Genomic DNA, 9,826 nt, shown 5'->3' with positions numbered 1-9,826 from the left:
GGAGATCCTATAGCAATGGGAAGAAAAATGTGATTTTTTTAAGCTTATAGACTTTAGAGGGGAGGGTCTCTGAGTTTAAGGGTGTGTGTGTGGGTCTCTGAAGTTAGCAGATTAGTAGGAGAATATGCAGCCGTCATTACGAAATTAATTCTATAATCCGGCCCTACCTAGGGGTTGTTCTGTGTTAGGAGTTCAGCAGTTTAGGGAAGGTACTAGATAGGATGTCCACAGTCAGTCAGGTGTGACTTATCTCCTCTGCGGAGGCACCCTCCGAGATCTCCTGGACAAAGCAGGCTTATGGAAAGCATAGCACACACCCAAGTGTGGGCTGCTAAAGAGTCACATTTTGGTGGCTTTTGAAGTCACATTATTGAAAGGGTTTCTAGTGACTCCCCCTCCCCCTTTCCTCTGTTTTCTTCAGTGAGCTCACAGGGCAGCTTCTGAGTCTGGATAGGATTCCAGACTGCTCAGGGAAAACCACGGGTCATGAGGTTTGCACAAGGAAGCTAAGACACTTTTACTGTAACGAATCTTTCAGTCATGTTCATAGATTTCCAGAAATTGTAGGTTAATATCTGAGAAAGGAGAAGGTCATACTCAAAGGGCATCTACGCTTAGTTCTTAAGCGTGGTCTGTTGCTATCTTAACATTTTTATTTGAAATACCTCTATACAAAAGAAATATTATTTCTAAGGAGACAATCATATGCCAAAACATGTTATTAGCTGTATAGAAGTTTTCAACTTTTAGCAGGAAGAAGACATAAAGGAGACCCTGGAGCGAGGCCTCCTTTCCTTTCCCATGCACCCTTAACTTCCCCGGCCTCAGAAATGAATTCCTAAATCTGGATCTGACCCCAGCAAAGTACAGGTGGTATTGAACATATGAGTCTCACATACAAACACACTCACATATAACACATGTACATAGACAGCATAATATGTACATATACATACCTACAAACACACATGACATGCACACACAGACACGTACACTCCTAACTTACTTAGTGAAAATGGTACCCATGTGTGTCTTTCCAAAATCATCTATGTTTGCGTGTGCTTCTGCCTACAGTACAGCTGTCAATGCATGGCACAGGGAGTTTCTTAATTCTTGTTCGGTGCCCAAGAGTCTTGTCAGCAATGTGACCTCTTTACAGTGTTCAGTTTATATAGTCAACACCGTCCAGGTAACTGTGCACCTCGGTCCCCTTCCTTCTCCTAAGGACTGCCCAGGTCGGTGTGTGTGCCTGGCAAGTCACACAGACGACAAAGAGACCACTTTCGACTCAGCAGCTCCCTCTTCAGCCTGAAGACCTTCTTCCCAAACCAAATCTTGCTGGTGTCCCTGTGTAGTATTTCCGCCAACGGAAGTCAAGCAGGCTGTTATGGCCTAAACTATGCCCCGCCTCATCCTCACCATTCACACTCTAAAGCTCCAACTCCAAGGACCTCACAATGTGGTTGTGCTTAGAAATAAGAACTTTAAAGGGATAAGTTAAGATGAGGCCACAAGAGCGGGCCCCGATTCAATGTGACTGGTGGTCTTAAGAGGATAGGGCACAGGACCCTAAGGACACGGCAGAGGGAAGAACATGTGCCCACGTGCAGAAGAGACAGCCTCCTTAGAAGCCAACGACACCGAGACCTCGGATTCGCGCACTCCCAGCCTCGAGAAGTGGGAAGTCCAGTTCTCTTCTTTAAGCCACCTGGAATGACAGACCTCATAAACTAACAATAGCAGTAATGACGATCACAATTGTGTCAGAGGGAAAGGAAGTCACTACTTGTTAAGCGAAGCTGAGCAGCCACACCTGTAGATAGATGGGCAGAGCTGGCGCCAGCTCTGAAGCTGACAGGTGTATGTTATCTCTTCTGCCGCCAGACCCGGCTCCGGCACACCAGCCGTCCTGATCTCGTTCCCATTGCAGTGCTGGGATACCCTGTCGGAAGCACTGTCGAGGAAGATGTGAGTTTTGCTACAGTTACGGGGGCAGGACATGGAAGCGGCTAGTCACATCCAGTTGAGAGCAGAGAGAACGAACGCAGGCTGGATTGATGAGCTCCAGGTTCAGCGGGAGACCTTGTCTCCAAAACTAGGGGCAGACAGAGGGTGGAAGACAGTTGTCACTGATATCTGGCATCCACATGCACTATACACACCTTCGTGATCATACACACACAGAGATTGCACATGTACTAAACACGTATGATCTTTTTTTTCTTATTGTTGCTTGCTGCTCCCTAAACAAGTCCTTGTCCCATTATTAACATGGTGTCTGCATTGTATCAGGAACCATAAGTCACCTAGAGATTATCTTCAGTATATAGGAGGGTGTGCAAATGCTATATGCAAATACCACCCAGGGCCCTAAACATCTGGACGTTTTGGTTTTCTCAGTGGCCCTGGCCCCAACCCCCCAAATGTGTATCTGTGCATGAATCACAAAGGCATAACCAGGCACACGCTCCTGTAATGTCACAGCACCCACTGTAGAACACAGCCACTTCAGAATTTCCTCTGCACCCTTCTAAGCCCACCTCCCCCATCCTTCCTACTGAACTTTGGTGAACGTTGGATGAATGTTCTCAAAGGCAGTGTGGCTGATTTCACTCAACATGTGTGCATACTCACTGCTTCTAAGGTTCCGCTTGGGGAGATTCAAAGTGTTTGTCTGCTCTGTTATTTGTGGGTATTTGGGTAGTTCCTAAAGTAATGCCGTGGTCGTCCTAGGATGTCTTTCAGTGAATGTATACTGTGTAAATCCTGTGAGTGGAATGGTATAGATCTTTTCATACATTTTGGATGGACACCTAGGAGCAAAACTCTTCAAGTTCCTAAACTTTTAGATAATTTAAGATTGCGTCCCAAAGTTCTATACCATTTTATACTCCTGCCAGCAATGTATAGATTCCCAGTGTCTCCGCATCCTTGCCAGCACATGCTTTTGCCTGACTCTTTTCATTAAGCATCGTGGATAAGGAGATCTCATTATGATGCACTGTCATTTTAAGTCTTCCTTAAGGTCACAAGGTTGAGTGTACTCTCAAAGTATTTGTTAGCCACTCAGAGATGTTCTTTTATGAAGTTTCCACTTAATCCTTTAATGTTTTCTTTCCTTGTTGAAGTAAGTATTTGCCTTTTTTTCCTTCTTATGGTCCTGGGCCCAAACCCAAGACTTCATGTATGCCAAGTGAGTGCTTTGCCACTGAACTGTGTTCCCTTCCTGTTGATTCCCCAAACTTCTTTATATATTGTAGTTGTCAGCCCTTTATTGGACATGTGTGTTGTAAATATTATCCTCCAGGTGTGCATATGTGCATTCCTTCCTGCCTTTCTCTCTTTCTCTTTCTTTCTTGGTGAACATGGTGTGCTGGCTCATGTATGCCATATGGAGGCCAGAGGTCACTGTCAGGTGTCTTTCTCCATAGCTTTTCCCTTTGTCTTTGGAGATAGAGTCTCTTGCTTAACCTGCAATTCACTTTTTCAGACGGACTGACTTGCCAGCAAGCCCATGGGTTTCATCTTTTTCCAGATCTGGCCATTTAAACTGGAACTAAACACACCACCACCGCCCCTGGCTTTCTATGTGGGCACCAGGGAACCAGACTCAGACAGATCCTCATATAAGCACAGCAGGTACTGTATGTACCACTGTGCCTTCTCCCAGCCTCAACTTTTACTCTATTAATCTTTTAATCTATAAATCTTTTAAACATAAATTTTAATCTATCAATCTTTTAAACATAAATTTTAATCTACTAATATCTTTTAAATACAAATTTCTAATTTTACAATAGTCACCTTCTGTATCTTTTCCTTTCTTTCCTCTTTCCCTCCTCTTTTTCCTTTTTCTCCTCTTCCTGGTGGCTGTTGTTGCTTTGCTCTTTATCTTTCCTTACATGGTTTCTTAGAGGGAAGTCAGAAGTTGCCGGCACACAGTCTTCGCAGACGCTAACTTTACCATACCATTTAAACACAGTGGTAACTTCCTGTCCCAGAGACTTGCCCTTCCTGGTGCCTCTGCCTGAGCATCTGTAGGTGACAGTCAAATGACGCTCCGGCGCCCTGTTTCCCATGGTCAGTGAGTTCATCTCTGCTTGTATGTTCAAAGAGGAGAACAGCCCAGCCGCAGAGGTCCAACCTTGTGGTCTGTTCCCTGAGTCAGTCTGAGACTGCGTAGGGAAAACAGAGAGCACCTGACCACTTCCCATGGGGATTAGCTGCAAAGGGAGGGGGGAGGCTGCATGATGAAAGAGTTGCAGGCAGGAGAGGACTGGAGAAGCCCCGGAAGCCTGAAGGGGCCCGGCTAGGCGCCAGAGGTGCCTAGTGCAGCTAATTGGTGTTACTGCCACGGTCTATCCTAGGCTCCCAGTTTAGCTTAGCGACAACAGGGATTTAACCTTCATATTGTTGGAGGCTGCAGAGTGCCAGTTATGATTCTACTGCAGACTTCCTGCTTTGTAGAGGGTGCTTGTCTCGGAGTCTTCTTGTGGTGGAAGGGCTGAGGAGTCTCTCTCTTTTTTATTGTTTTCGATGTTGGATGTGTGAGTCTGTGTGTGCATGCGCACAGCGTGTGGCAGGACATGCATGTGGAGATCAGAGGAAAACCTCAGATGTGGATCCTCACCTTGTTTGAGAAAGTCTCTTCCTCTCTCTACAAAGAATTTCTTTTTCCTTCTCCTCCTTCTCCTCTTCTTCTTCTCCCTTCTTCTCTTTCTCCTTTTTGTTTTTTGTTTTTTTTTTTTTTTTCCTATGTAGCTCTGGCTGTCCTGGAACTCACTCTGTAGACCAGGCTGGCCTTGAACTCAGATATCCATTTGACTCTGCCTCCTGAGTGCTGGGATTAGAGTTCTGAATTTAAAAGTATGTGCCACTACTGCCTGACCAGGAATATGTTTATTCTTTCAAAATTCCGTTCATGGAAACAATGTATCCTCCTCATACCCTCCCTCATTTCTTGCATTTCCTCCCTCACCTGCTATGTACCCCAACAAGCCCTTCTCACTCTCTCACCTTCACACACACACACACACACACACACACACACAGAGTTGATTGACCTTCTTGTACAGGTAGTCATCACTGCAGAGAATTCATGAGTATAACTGCCACACTGTGTTCAGAGGACAGCATTTCACAACATTCTTCCCCATTCCTTGGCTTTTACATCTTTCTGCCCCCTCTTCCACAGAGTTATCTGAGCCTTGGTGGAGCGGGGAGAGTTGATAAAGCTGTCTCACTTGAGGGTAAGCATTAAGTAGTCACTTACCTACAACACTTTGATGAGTTGAGTCTCTGCATTAACTCATTACCCTGGTAAAGTTTTTTTTGAAGGTTGAGGGAAGGCAGAACAGATCTAGAAATATAAACATAATACATAGCAGGCAATTTGATAACTTCCATTTAGAAAGGCAACAGTATGGTAGGTTCCCCTCTAGGGCCTATGACCTCAAAGCAATGGGCTTTTGGCTAGATTTACAGTATCAGCCAAGAATTTCTTCCTGTAGAGCTGGCTTCGAATCTAACCAGAGAGTTGCTGATTGCCCCCATAAACTTCATGCCAATGTTATACCCATGGGTACGTCTTGCTTGGTAGGTTGGTACTTTAACTTGCAATGTTTACCAATGAATTTCCTCCTCAGCACCGTGACAGTTAGTCAGAAAGGAGGACATTTTCAGTTTGATTTTTGAGACGTGTTCTTGCTTAGTAATTGCTACACACACCAGGCTGGCTGGCCGGCAAGCATCCCGGCATTCTCTTGTTTCTACTTCCTATTGCTCCCGGGAGTTCTGGGATTAAATACTGTTCTCACTACAAATCTAGTTTTCATATGGTTACCAGGGATTCACATTCAAGTCCTCAAGAGTAACGAGTCTTTCTCTGTCCCGCCAGCCAGCTCCCAAATAATGACACAAAGATATATTATGAATTATGAAACTTGACCTTTAGCTTAGACTTGTTTCTAACTGTCTCTTATAATTTAAATTTACCCTGATTTTTATTAATCTATGCTCTACCATGTGACTTTTTACCTCTCTTCCATTCTGTGTGTCCAACTCAGTCCCCATTTCTCTGCTGCCTAGATTCATCTCCGCCTTCCTCTCTCCTTGCCTGGAGGTCCTGTCTAGACTCCCTGCCTATCTATTGGCCATTTAGCTCTTTATTAAACCAATCACGCAATATATCTTCACAGAGTGTCCAAATACCCCGCAGCTCTCAGGCTTGCCTAGCAAGCCCTTGTACTCACAGAACCAACTCTCCCAGCTCCCTGGGGCCTCTTTCACAAGGGTACTATTCTAATTATGGGGCCCTGCTCTCAGAGGCCTGCCTCATCTGCTAATATCACTGTGGGGGTGAGGATTCCTCTTAGGAATTTTGTGTAAAGAACACTCAGACTTCTGTGCCTCCGAGCCAGAGTCCTGAGTTTGCCCCTCCAGTGTCTCTCATAATGTGGGATTCCCCTTTGTAGGCTGTGAATACTATTAATTAATAAAAAAGCTGTCTTGGGCCTGCACAGGGAATAGAGGTAGGCGGGGAAAACTAAACTGAATGCTGGGAGAAAGAAGGAGGAGTTAGAGAGAAGCCATGTAGCCCCACCTGAGACAGACATTGAAACTTTAGCTGATAAGCCATGGCCTTGTGGCGACGCAGAGATTAATAGAAATGGGTAAAACTAACATGTAAGAATTATCCAATAAGAAGCTAGAGCTAATGGGCCAAGCAGTGATTTAAATAATACAGTTTTTGTGTGATTATTTCGGGACAAGCAGGCCCCCTACAACATTGTCAGAGGTAACTTCATTTGGGGGAGATGTCGTGCAGTGGCTTTGGATCTAGGAAGAGCTACTTTCTCAATCAGGGCAGCAGCTGTGGATATAGATGCCCCCCCCCAACTGCCCACTCCTCATTCTGAGAAACTAAACAGCTCTCAGCCCTCTGACTACTAGTCTGTCACAATCCACACTCCCGCTCTGTTCTGCTTCCTGAACTACTGAACCCAGAAGACCTGGCATCATGTGAAGAGCCAGTGGGAGAGGAGACTGAGAACTACATAACCCACAGAATCCAATACTCTCAGCGGGGTACAGAGCAGGCAGGGACTTCATGCCCAGCCTTCTAGCCTTGCTCAGCATATTTTTCTTTTCCTTTCTTTCATTCTTTTTTTTTTTTTTTCCTTTTGAGACAGGGTCTCTCTATGTAGCCCTGGTTGCCCTGGGAACTCATTTTGTAGTTTAGGCTGGCCTCGATTTCACAGAGGCGCACCTGACTCTGCCTCCTGAGTGCTGAGGTTAAAGTGTGCGCCACCACACCTGACCTGCTCAGCTGTTTGAGCCTGGCCCCCAGGATCTGTGACCTATAGAACCCCTCTGAGCTGGCTGTGGCTCACACCACTTCCTTGGCAAGCTTTGCAGGCGCACAGGGTCTTCAGTGTGTGACTACAGCTCCCCACCCCCAAAGGGCAGGCAATGTAACTGATTTAGGATGAGCTTTTCGGCTCCATGGAGGGCAAATCAGTGAGTAGATAAGAAAGAAAGGCTGAATAATGACAGGCTTGCCTGTGGGGAAACCCAAGTGGCTGATGGAGGAGGGGGGATGGCTTTCTCTGGAGGCCTTTGCATGCCCTCCAGGCATCTTTGGCATTCTTTTAAAAAATGTGTATGGGTGTCTTACCTGCAGGTATGTCTGTGTATTGCTGTGTGCCTGACGCCTGTGGAGGGTGTCAGATCCCCTGGAACTGGAGCTACAGATGGTTTTGAGCTGACTGAGGGTGCCTAGGTCCTCTGAAAGAGCAGCTAGTGCTCTTAACTGCTGAGTCATTTCTACAACCCACATGCGTCTGTTCCCTAAACATTTCTCTCTCCTGACCGCAGCATCCCGTGCCCCATCCTGCTGCACCAATTGGTTACCATGGATGTGTGAGGCAACTGTGCAGTCGGTGGCACAGACCCCAGGCTGGTGGCACAGAACACAGGACTGCAGTTTACAACCAGGGCTCTTTATAGAGGATTCATAACAAAAAAGGGGCTATGTGGTTGCACAAATTTGGAAAATCCTTGTTTGAGCAGATCAAACAGTGTTCTTCACAGTGGAGTTGCTCAGGTCCTTAAGATGTTAGCATGACTCTCCTGGAAGGAGAGGCACACTAGCTGCAAGTCCCACACTGAATCACCACAAAACCTTTCCTTTGGGAATAGTTTAGCAGAGTTTGGAAGTTGGTCGGTGATGACTTCAGACATATTTAACTGATTTATCCTTGCGTATGTAATGTATGCATGAGATTCAATAGATTTCTGGTACCAGATTTCATAGGTTCCTGGGCCCAGGCAGTGACTGGAGAGCCCAGTAGGCTTGCCACAGCCAGTGGAGAGCCTTGCTGTGGCCTCTGGGGTGGCAAGCATCTTTAGGGGGCAGGGTAGGAGGTATGGGCCCATGGGTAAACCGCCTGCTGCACAAACATGAGTTCAGATCCCCAGGACCCACGTAAAAAGACATATATGGTCACAGTATCTGCAATGTATCTGTAATGCAGAGAGGTAGAGATCTCGGACCTTCATATATGTATACAGATGTGCATACACATGAACATGTAAACATGCACACAGCACACACACACCCATAGACAGAGAGAGAGAGAGAGAGAGAGAGAGAGAGAGAGAGAGAGAGAGAGGCAGGCTAGTTTGAGGCCGCGAAGAGTCAGTGCTGTTTGTTTGTAGGAAGGCGGTGTGAGTTTGCAGCAAATCCTCCAGGAGAGGAGGCAGCCCAGAAGCCCCAGTTCCTTCTCACTTCTCGGTGGAACAGACTTTCCCCTGGAGTGGGTGGAGTGATGCCAAGCAGGTAATGAGGAAGGGGAGAGGAATGGGTTTATTAGCGATCTGCTCTTGCCTAGCAACTTAAAACAACAATGCTCGTCCTCTCCCCTGATTCCTGAGGGTCTGGAATCTTGGCAGGGCTGAGCTGGTGGGCTGGCTCAGCATCTCTCCCACAGATGGAGTCAGCTCTCAGTGCGGCCTCAGTATCTGAAGGTAGACACTCACCTGAGGGGCAGCCTCCAAGTTTACCCTGGTGGTCCGGGCTATCCTCGGGTCTTGCCACATGCACACCTGCACGGGGCTGCAGAGTGCCTTCATCCCACGGCAGCCGGTGGCCTCCTCAGTGAGCGATCCAAAGAGAAGCAAGCGAGGAATGTATCATCCCCGACTGACCTAGTTTTAAAAACTCACACAGGCAGTTTTCCTGCACTCTTTCATTCTTAAGCTGTTTTATGTTATGGTGTTTATGGAAACAGTCAGCCCTTCGTACCTTCGTACCCATCTGTGACGGCTTACCTTCACTGTCAGCTGGACTGGATACGCTCCTGCATATACTTTCCAAGAACTGTAACTGGGGAGGGAGACCCATCCGGAATGTGGGCAGTTCCATCTCACAAGCTGGGGGCCCAGTCTGACTCAAGCACGTAGATTCATCTATCTCTGCTTCCTGACTGTGGGCACAATGTGACCAGTCACCTCACGTTCCTGGCCACATTTCCACTGTGATGTACTGTACCCCTAAAGTGTGAGCCAGAAGAAGCCCCTTCTTTCGTAATTTACTTTTGGCAGGCCTTTTGACTCACAGCCACAAGAAGAGTAACTAACATACTATCAATGAACCCAACCAACTGTGGATAGAAAACGTTCAGAAAAAAGGCTGCGTCTATTCTAAACACATATTGACCATTTCCTGTCTGTGGGTCAATGCAGAACATCGAGTATTCATGTAGCATTTACCTTGTGTTAGAAATTGCATACAGCCCCATGATTCAAAGTCTACAGGTGGGCTGTG

At 46.6% G+C, this 9,826-nt stretch overlaps 1 long non-coding RNA gene across 3 annotated transcripts; it reads right to left on the bottom strand.

Moving 5' to 3' along the window:
- Window positions 1-618: 618 nt before the first annotated feature.
- On the bottom strand, window positions 619-9,378 carry LOC125400657 (uncharacterized). 3 transcript variants are annotated; one of them, XR_014999454.2, is made up of 4 exons: window positions 7,676-7,810; window positions 5,273-5,359; window positions 1,814-2,095; window positions 619-1,708 (listed from the first exon to the last, which is right to left on the bottom strand). It is a non-coding gene; the product is annotated as an uncharacterized LOC125400657 (long non-coding RNA). The 3 variants fall into 3 exon arrangements; XR_015736372.1 differs by lacking the exon at window positions 7,676-7,810 and adding an exon at window positions 9,040-9,378 and having other exon boundaries at window positions 619-2,095; XR_007232039.3 differs by having other exon boundaries at window positions 619-2,095.
- Window positions 9,379-9,826: the final 448 nt, after the last annotated feature.

Source organism: Myodes glareolus, chromosome 24 (assembly GCF_982192425.1).
Source record: "Myodes glareolus chromosome 24, mMyoGla1.1, whole genome shotgun sequence".
NCBI classification, from domain to species: Eukaryota; Metazoa; Chordata; class Mammalia; order Rodentia; family Cricetidae; genus Myodes; species Myodes glareolus.
Note: the sequence above shows the minus strand (reverse complement) of the source record. Positions and strands in the feature narration are given on the sequence as shown.